This window comes from Chelonus insularis, unplaced genomic scaffold (assembly GCF_013357705.1).
Source record: "Chelonus insularis isolate UGA/USDA-ARS -01 unplaced genomic scaffold, ASM1335770v1 contig_346_pilon, whole genome shotgun sequence".
In the NCBI taxonomy this organism is placed as follows: Eukaryota; Metazoa; Arthropoda; class Insecta; order Hymenoptera; family Braconidae; genus Chelonus; species Chelonus insularis.
In genome coordinates this window covers 621,120-632,214 of record NW_023276510.1, presented here as the reverse complement: position 1 = coordinate 632,214, position 11,095 = coordinate 621,120, and positions in this window count along the sequence as shown.

Here is an 11,095-nt window from a genome sequence, read left to right as displayed (position 1 = left end):
GACCCTGGGTGTTCTTTCACTGTGACAGACGACACGATTGGTCTGCTGAAGAATTTCTCTGCTGTACAAAGATACTGGACAACTCTCGACGTGACTTATTCTCGCAAGTACACTAAGTCTTTACGTTAAAACAAAATATATCTGTTGAAAGAAACGAGTAATGGATATCTTTATCATTTGACTTAAAGTGTTTTTAAGTCTGTATACGAGTATTATTTGAAATCTCTTTGAGTTTCTCATTCGAAGGAACACCAAGAAGTTTGTGCGGCCACCATTGAATCGAGTCCAATTGGTTCAAACCCATTAATATTTATGAAAACGTTATATTTATACGCGTAACGACAACTCCCACCCCTTGTGGCCCCTTCCTCTTTCTTTCCCATCGGTGGCTTTGGTTGAGCTTGGCCTCGGGGCTCCCTTGGCACGAAAAAACCTGAGAGATTTATCGGGACGCACTCGCGCGCGGACAGCCATTTCTACCTTGATCATACATCAAGTTATATACCAAAGAATCCTCTTACGTTATATGTTTCCCAGTATTCTCTACTGTCTTCTACGATCCAGTGATCATCAGAAATTGTTTGATAAAGTCCTAATTGATATGAGAAATTTCTCACTTACAATCTTTATCCGTTATTGAATTATTTCACTGCTGTTAAAGGTATTTGTATGAAAAATTAATTGAATGTATGTTCACAGAATATGACATTTAGTTTATTCAATGACTCAAGTTGATTATAATGTTCGGAGTTTTTTGCCTCAAGACTTGGACGTCTCCATTTCCTTATCCAGAGAGAAATGAAGTCGAAAAGACAGTGCCTCTTAATACAGATACAACTTGGATATTTCCTCTCTTTATCTTTCCTCTGTCTCTTGCTTCTTCAATTCCTCGTCTAAATAATTCATTGATTCGTCTTTGCAATCGAATACGATTGTCTGACGATTGAATGTTCGATCATTGCGTTCATGATTGAACTTAAGAGATGTTGTAGAGTAGTAGAAAAATATATTATGCTAATCATCAAAATTGATTGTTTTTTTTTCGGGCAAATTTGATGATTTTGGGCTTCTTATGGAATAATACAATTTTTTTGTGAGTTTTATTCCAACTCTTCTCAAATTCGATCTTATTTAAATACGATAATTTTGATAAATTATCGATCTTTGTCGGGAATATTAAATTAGTTGGTAAGTCTATCGCATTGTTTGCTTCTTGACAAAGAAAGCTATTAGTTTACATCTATAATTTTGTAGCATGAATAGGTAGAGATACTAAATATTAAATTGACAGGAATGAAACGAAAGATTCATCAAATATCGACGCAAGGCGCTTCTTCTATTGTAAACATTACATACTGCAGAAGGTGGTGATGGTGATGATTGCAGTTCAACCCTATAATTTGACTCAGACACTATCGAACGCTTTCTTTGACTGAATCCTTTGTGTTTGCATTATCCTTTGCAATATATATTGTAGAGGATAATAATAAAATGAAACTAATCCTTAAATTCTTATTTTATTTTGTTGCATGAGGTGTAGAAGCTTTGAATTGGCTTAATAAAATTTTAATGATTCTAAAACACATGCTCGTTTGTTTGATTGTTGTGCCTCACGCTCGTGCGGCTTTGACCACTTCGTGCCAGTAGTCTTTAAGTAGATGCACCGTCTGGGTGAAGAGTCTACTCGGCGATTTAGTGATTAGAAAAGAAAGTGTGGTTTGTTTAGCTGGTCTACACACCATGCTATGAAAGGCTTTATATACTGTTTCTTTTTTGAGCTTTTTGAATCAATAAGTAACAAAAAATTTACTATTTTCTCTCTTCCTACTTCACTGATGTTCACTCTTCTACTATCCTTTCCTCTAATTTTCAATCGATCAATTTTTAGTCCACCTGAACACAATGAATCTCGTGAGTAATCGTTTCGACATAATTCAGTTTGAAAGTTGAGGTTTTAACACAAAAAAAACTTCAATACAGACAATTTTAATTTATGAAATTTCTGCTACATAATTTATTTAATGATGATCATATTAATCAGTTTTTATACATTTTTCTGGAACATCTAAATTTTTCTCTCAATTTATGTGAATTCTTTGATCGGAGCAATTTAGTGATGAATTAATTTATTTTCTTTATGAATAAAATTTAGACGTATTCATTATTCGCCTATAATTATCAATGATTGTACATTTATTGTAGATAATTCTTCACATCAACCTACGGTAAAGCTTTGAGATGAATTCATTTATCATGAACGTATGTGTGAATCAGTATTGATTATCAGTTGAATTATTTTCACCGGGTATCAGATCTAATAAAGGACACGTATGAAAGAGACGAGGATGAAGTACAAATTGGTACATGTCTGCTAAATTGTTGTGTTTCTTCTGTTTAAGAACGTAGACCACATGTGGGTTGTACTGAGATTCAACGATGATTATCCTGTTAGGTAAAGACCGGACGAAGGCTTAATCGGGGCCGTGGCCTCTTGTTTCGCACCTCCAAAAGTGTTGGCCTGCTCTACACGCTTATTAAGTCAATCGAATGATTACGCTTTGTTTGATCGCGCTCACTGAGCCTCGAATTAAGTTGTTATCGAGTATTGGCAAATTACCAGTATTTGAGGTGTTGCGTTGATTTGTTACTGATCGTATAAACAAACTCTGACATTCTCATTTGTTCTTACAAACTATTATTAATAACCAGTTTTCTTTAAAATACACTTAAAATTGGATCTTTTCAACATTTCATTAGTTTATTTTGATCATTTTTTCTTCCATCCTCTAATATAATTATTTTGTCGTAATTTTTTAGTTAACTAGTTTTCTTTATAAAGTATTCTACTTCTTATTACTCGAAAACAATTCATGAATTAGTTTTATTTTTCGAAAAAGTTTAATTTCTATCTCGAGTGTGTCTTTCTCAGAATTATGAAGTAGAAACGTGTAATTTTAAAGCAATGTTGACTACATTGGTACTAGATTTTCTATAAAAATCATGCTCATGTTTTGCTGTAATGTCTTTTATAGCTACGTCTTATTGTAGTTAGCTATGCTCCATGAAATTATTGTGATGACTTGTATCTTTAAATTGCTTTTTATTTCTAATTTTTCCGTTTAATTTTTTTTCCACACTCTAACTCTGTATTTTATGATGTGGCAAATTTCTACTATAAAGTTCATCATATATTTTAAGAAGGTATATATAATTTTTATTAGGAGCTTTTCAACTGAAATAAAATATTTCTATAAATAATGTTTAATCAATCTAGAAAACTCTTTTATGACTTGAAACAAGTGACCTAGTTTTCATCAATAAATCGTAAAAGATGATATTGTATATATATTTTTTTTATAAGTATAAAAAAATATTTATTAATAACAAAAAAATTATTATTTACATCATTATTCAGAAAATAATTTATTGCAATAGATTTTTAAATTATTAAAATTATATAAAAATAGTTTTAACTTAATCTAAAATTTGTTTCCAGTTAAAACTAATGTATAGTATATTTTTAGATATATTTTTTTTGCGAAAACACAAGTAAAAAGGAATGGACTTGTTATAATGTAAACGGTGGATCGTCAAGTTTTTGTCAACTGGGATTTATTAAAAATCGATATTTGACATGGACAAGTCAAGTTCGTTTAAAGTTCAATTGGCGGCAGTTCCGTAGTAAGAGAGGAAGACGATTTCAACGTTCTTTTAACCAGAGGAATCTCAGAGCTGAAAAAGCCGACGATGGCACTGAAAGGTAGACGTGCCAACCTGTAATTGTTCTCCGATGTAATTGCTTGGTTGCTCTCGAGTCTTGGTCTGCACTTGGCGCGCGCGCGATTCGACCCTGGAAATTCGTGGCAACCACTTGAGGGACTTTACTTATTTCGGATACTGCGTGACTCCTATCCAGACATTCTTCACGAGGTTAACGAAATAGTTTCGTTGAAAAACATTTAAATTCTCAGAAAACGATATTTTAAGTACGTTTCTGCGTATGTAATTAGTTACATAACTGGTGATTGGATGTTTATAAAGAAGGAAATATTATGGGAAATAGTGTAAATTGTCTGGTACAAATGACATGAAGCAAAATCAAAGAGCGCACTTCTGACGCTTCCTTTGACGCATCAGAATCGATTTGAAATCGTTTGCGAAGCATCACGTAGTAGTTCTCAGCGGCAAAAGAGGAGCCGTCGGTGCGAAGGAGTGAGGAGTAAGGGCGATGCAATCAAGTGCACTTCCAAAGATGTCGGTCTTGCCGTGTGAAACAAGGAGCAAGCGACAACACACTCCGGGGCGAAATGAGAAGAGCTCAAGGAAAAGGACCGATACCTTTATGGAAGACCAAGACTGTGATGGATCGAGAGTATAATTATTTGAACCTTACATTCCAAAGTTTTATATAAAATAACTAATGTTTTGCTTCTGTTGCAGATGAAATCATATTTAGCCATTTCATCTTCAAACTAATTAGACTTTTTCTTGTGGTCATAAGTCCTAATATTGCTTTCACATAAATAATAATTCATTATATCTTGTAAGAACATTTATAAATATTTTTGTCATCAGAAATGGTTTTATGAGTATCGATAAAAGATTTAATAATGAACTTAAAAATGCTTTTGATGAAATAAGTTGTTGAAAACATTTCAGAAACTTATTAAACTAATTTTCTAATGTTACAGAAATAGCAAATATTAAGACAAAGATCAGAAGAAGTATTTAATATTATGATATTATATTGTTCAAAAGAGAAAGATTGTTGAGTGAAGCTCGTGAGAGATATAATTTTTTGCGTCATCTTGACAGACAGATCTCACGTATTGGACAGGGTGAGAAAATGAAAAGTGACCGTGGATGAGGTCCTGCCTAATTAAAATCATTCCGATTGCTCAGTTGAAGTCTGAAAGAACTAAAAAAAACTTTGAAACATCGATTAGAATTAAATCTCTATCACAAGAAGGTACATGTAAAAATGTCTGGCGGTCGAAAAATATTTCCCAAAGACTTTGACGTTGTTGAGAACAAACAACCTTTTGGCATTATCCTGAAAGTGGCTCCGGTGAGTCTCCCAACGACACGAGATGTGCACACACCGTACAATGGTAGCTGATAGGTGGCGGTGGTCGGGTACGATCTCTCTTGGAGTGGTAACGAGTCGAGATGGTCAGAAACATCGGCGGTGCCACTTCAAAGCGGGAATCCCGCGCAATCAGACCCCCTTTCCTCTTCTCCTTTGCTGGACTCGCCCGTTCCCTTGCGCGGCAGCTTGAAAAACGGAGCCAAGAGAGTCACCGTGTCCGTTCGCGAGGAAGCAACTCGCGGCACGTCCTCGCGGACGAACGACGTGCCGCCGTGTTCATTGGACTCGCTATTGCGTCTTCTTTATCAATAAAATCTTTACTCATCTCATATAGGTGCGATCCAGTTCAATTTTCTTCTTTGATCTCTGTAGAATCTGCCTTGAAGAAACCTTTAAATTACATTGCTTGTGAGAACAAGTCATTTGTTATACCATTCTTTTCTGCAGTCAATCACTGGGGAAATTTTTTATGTTTTTCAAAAAGTTTTATTTATGGATTATTAACTATCTCTTAATGAAATACGTACAAAATACAAAATGAAATTGATTATATTTAATTCACTTTTATTCTGCATTAAGTCATTTTTTTAAATTAAAAATATCTTTATAATTCGTTTAAAATCATCTTTAACATTTTATTAATTATTAATAGATGAATATTTGTTAGATAATTAATTTCATAATTTTTTTTTCTCATGAATAATGTATTATGAATTAGATTTCATCAGAAAATTTGTAATTTAGTAAATCAGTTCAAAATGAATTGAAGATTAATTTATTTAGATATGTTTGAATATTAATGTTGTTAATTTTGATAATTATGTCAGCTTCATAATAAACATTATAATTTTGATAGTTGGTATACTGCTCATATTACAAAATGTAATCGTGGTCGGTTTCTTAATATTGTTGGAATTCAGACTAAAATCAATTTCAAATGGTTATCACTTAATATACGTAATTACCTCATTAATTCTGCGTTTGCGCGGGTACCCAGACCGTCATGCGATTTGTATTCGGCATTGGTTGCGGGCGCGGCTACGATGCCTTCGTTGACCTCTTGTATAGATTTATTCCGTGACCCTTTGCGGGCTATTTAAATCGTGATTCAGCTTTTCAGTATTAAATGTCGTATTCGTTTATCTTAAAAATTAAACAATACTAAAACAGATATTATTCTAGTAAAAAATTTGTAAAAAATTATTCGATTTGTACTATTTCATGATCAAGTTTATTCATAGATGTTATATTGGATACATTTACAATATGTATGTTTTTTTAATTAAAAATTATTGGCAAACAAAATTAAAAGAATATTAAAATATTTTATGAATATTTTTAATATCTGAAAACTTCTTGTCACTTATTAATATTTATTTTTAACTAATGTTATAAATTTTAATAGATAATTATCTTATTTATTACGAATATATGAGAAAAAAAATTAATCATGATAAAATTATCTTGCGTTCAAGTTATGAATGTTTGATGAAAAACTGTACTTTATTAATACTAATCAAATATTTTATTAGTTTGGATCAATATTTTTCCCAGCATGAGACTGTTCAATAATTATTTCCTAGTATTATTGCTGTAATTCAATTTCAAAAGCTATTTACAGTTTTATCACCAATTTTATTAATTAATTCCAATCCTACTTGTATACTGCCACATACAAAACTATTAAAAAATTTAGTAAAGATGCTTAACGTCAATCGACTTATGATTTTCAGTATTCTAATGATCAAGATTAGTGTAAATGACATCTTCCACAATTAGCATCACGGCAAGGCGGTGGTGAGTTGGCGATGAAGGATGATAATGATAGTAATGATGATGATGATGATGAGGACGACGACCAAGGAAACATTATCTATCGCCTCCAGTGAGGTTACAAACTTACTCTCTCCTCACCGATGGTCACTCAGGTTGACTCTTTATTCTGCTTATTACCTCCTTCTGTTTCTATCCCTTTTTTCATTCTTCTATCTTTCCGTAGGCTCGTTATAAGCGGATAAATCGGCAGCAGCGAGATACGTGCCGAGGTCGAGGCTTGCCTATGGACTGGCGATAGGAGGTCAAACCTGGCGTTGATTCACTATTACTGTAAGCAAGGATACGTGCGTCGCTCCTGGGTGGTAAGTAGTTCCAATCCTTGTAACAACGTCGTATATCTTCTGTGTTATTTTTACGCTACTTTTCACCTGCGTGGCGGTTCCTCTGTTCATTATTTTTATGCTACTTGGTATTTCTTGTCTTCAAAGCAGTTTTATCGAAATATTTTCATTATTATACACTACTTTTACTTCAGCTTTTGCAGTAGCTTAACATGTTTCATGGTTTATTTTTATTATCTTATTCAATTGAATTGTTATATTAATTTATTTCTTTAGAGCTAATAGTTTTTATCCTCAATTAATTATTTAAATATTGAATATGTTTTGTTATGTTTAATTACTAATAAATTATGCAGCCAATTAATTTTTTCTAAAACATCAATTTAATTATCTTCAATATTTGAGGTAATTTCATGCAATTTATTAATATTTTTATATTGTTCTCTTAGATTAAATTTTCTTTTAACTTTCAAGTCTTTTGTTGGATTCAATAGCAGGATGGTATTAATGTGTTTAATTTTTAGATGAATTCTTCAAAGGAAAATGAATTTTTTTTTCATCTTATCGGATATCCGGTATAAAAAACATTTTTATTCTTCAAAATCGATTTTATCTCCCAAGCTGTGTCTTTCTTTCTATGATTGATACATTTTTTAAAATTTTATCCTTCTAAACAATTCGTCTTTCTAGTCATTTCCCTCATCAGTCACGCCTTTATGTCTCCCCTTAATTCGTTTGTAAAAATTACAATGACATTAAGTAGCATTCCCGAGTCTTTTTTTTTAGAACCAAAGAAAAATAATAGAGTCAATAGTCTAAAAATTTTAGGGTAGAATTGAAAGGAATAGAAATTTTCGCTACAATAGAAGGGAATCATAAGCCTCCTACGAAGCGAACTGGATGACCCACAGCGATCGTCCTTTTTGGTCGATGTTCTTTCGAATTCTGTATGATTCCTGTGGCTACTGTGAATTGTTTTTATGTCTTTAACATATAATAATAAAAAATTCACTCTCATCTCTGAAGACCACCAAGAGTCAAATGAAGAGTAATTTCCATTAGAAAATTATCAGCGAGAAAATTAAAGACTTCCTTCGTTTTTTTGTGTTCTTCATCTGCTGTTGAAATGTCGAGTTGAATTAAATAATGATCTTTACTTTGTAGCTTGTCTTCATCATTTAAAATATTATTCTACCAACAACAATATTTTTTCTAGACATTAATAAATAAAAACTCCAATGAATGAAATGTTTTACTATAATATTTAATACTGGTCGATATTTTCATCTCAGCTAATCTCGTTTCTCCAGGCCTATTTCATATTATTCTTTTTAATTCTATTTCCACCAGTTATTTATGAAATAGGTATGGTGTAAATAGCTTTTATGAATTAATAGCTAAAGAACAACGTAAAGCTGCAGGGAAGATAATAACATTGTGGTGGCTAAAAGATTGTTGCTGATGAAGGTGAAGTATTAGCAGTGTCACATGATTTAGAAAGAATTTAGTAGTTGTAAATTTAAGAAGCTTATGTTCATGTCATTTCATTCGTTTCCTTATGGGCAATCAATGCGCAATTATACGAGCAGTGAAACTTGATGACCATACGTATATAGTCTCTGCTAATGACCTGACTAGACCAGCAGAGAATGCTAGTAAGGAGTAGTTCAAGCATTATATTTTTGTGTTAACCAATTTGTTCTTGTTTTTTTTTGTGTTTAAAAACAATATAGTTGTAATATTTCATTTATCACCTTTATCAATTTATTCCAATTACGATTCAGGCTTTTATGATTGCTATGTTTTTATTAATGGACCTTTAGTTATTTTCTTTTTATTATGATTCCATGTTTTTTTATTTGGGTTAATTTTATTAAGTTTGAGTATTGATATTATTTAAAAAAATCTCTTTGTTGACTTATTCAGTTTTTCTTAGATCAGTTAATCGCTTTTCTTTGTTATAGAAAAGGTTCGCCACCTATTGGGACGTCTCACTGTGACTCTGAATGCAAAGCAATTTTATATTTATGATATTCTTAAGCAAACAACTGAGGAAAATTGGTCACAAAGAAATAGAGATGTTAAGAGTGAGGAAATTAATTCACCGAAAATTTTTCAATAATTATATTCAATGATATAATTGGTTATATTATGGTAAATTTTCTTAAACACTAGACATAGTTTCCGAGATCTTTTACTGATGAATTTTTATTTATCTTCCTAGAAGATAAAGTTTTTCGTTAAGTCCGCTTAATCTAGATTCGAACTACTCTTAAATCTTCCAAGCAATTAAGTGCGCCAACGTAATTGTAATTGTTAAGTCAATTCCTAATTACTCAGTGTCTGAGTAAAAATTAAAATGAGAAGGCGTGGTCCATATATCATTTTAGGATGCACGTTCCATAAAACTATACTCATGACCCGTTTCAAGTCGTCAAGGATTTTATCTTGTTGAATTTTTTTTATCTCTGTGTATATGATGTTTTTCATTAGAAAATAAATATTTTTATAGTGATCAAGTTGCATATAATTCAGGGTTAAACTGCATTTTTCAAGAAAATGTTTCGTTAAAGATTCTAATTATAGAATACCTTGCATTTTATTGAAGATTGAATTAAGATATAAAATGAGAAATTTCAAAGTTAGTAGTGAGAAAAAGTTTGATAGTTTAATATAATTAAATAAAGAAATAATTCTATAGACACAAGTGAAGCAACAAAAGAGAAAAATAAAATTGAAAGGATAGTTGATTAAAATTTCTCCTCGTTTAATAATAATGTTTATTATGATGATTAATAGAAGTAAATAATTGTTTTTATGAATGTTCAGATAATAATGACTATATTTTCAATAATTTCTTATAATTTCAATTCTTCTCTGTCATTAATAGCTTATTTTGTATAAAAGATAGTAATTAAATAGCTTAATTTTTACTTATATAACTTTTTAAATTAAATGAAGTGTTGTTGTTAAACATTGACTTGAAAAATGTTACAGATGTCAGTTACTTGCTCACTTGAAAAGCACCGAATAAATAACATGCAATTTAACGAGCTGTTAAATATATTTGCATGTTATATCCTCATTCAAAGGACACGAAAGTTGTGTATTTTTCACATTTAAATTGTGCGAAATGGGGCATAAAACGAATAAGTAAAAATAAGGTGAAAAAGTTTGAATGAATTTAAAAAACCAAACATGAAAATAAAGTTTAAAACGGTTAAATTCGTATTTCCATTGATCAACTAACTATGAATCTCTTCTCAGAGTTCATGAACGTGACGGGTTTTTTTTTTGAAAGTAATACATCGCGTGCAAGATAAAAAAAATGGTAATCATGGTGACGAAAAATGTAGGAATAAAATCTTAAGGAGAATAAATTCATAATGATGATATTTACACAAAGAGTACCGTTCGTACATGAATTGCATATCGGAGGGAACTAATTTTTTCCGTGAATAATTTAATCGGTTAAGAATTATTATTTGAGGAACTGGAGCAAAATAACAAATTGAAAACATTAAGTTTCCTTGAAGGAAACGCTTTTAAATAATTGTATTCATTTATAATAACAAATAATGGTGATGAACTAAATTCACAATTCTGGGAGTGACGATTATGTATAAATTTCTTTAAAAGTATTAACCATTCAAAGGAGCGTAATCACACAGCAGACAGTACAAAAGTGTAGTCCATTTACTTTAGCAGTGATGACAACAAGTCTATTTATAATGAATAGTTAAAAATCATGTTAGCAAGAAAGTAGTTGTGTATAGCACTTGAGAAGTTTTTATGGGTTTCGAATTCTACATTAAATTAATTATATTGCAGAAGAAGAGTTTAAAAAAGAGAAATTGTGCAACATAATAAATATGCGAGAATTAACTGC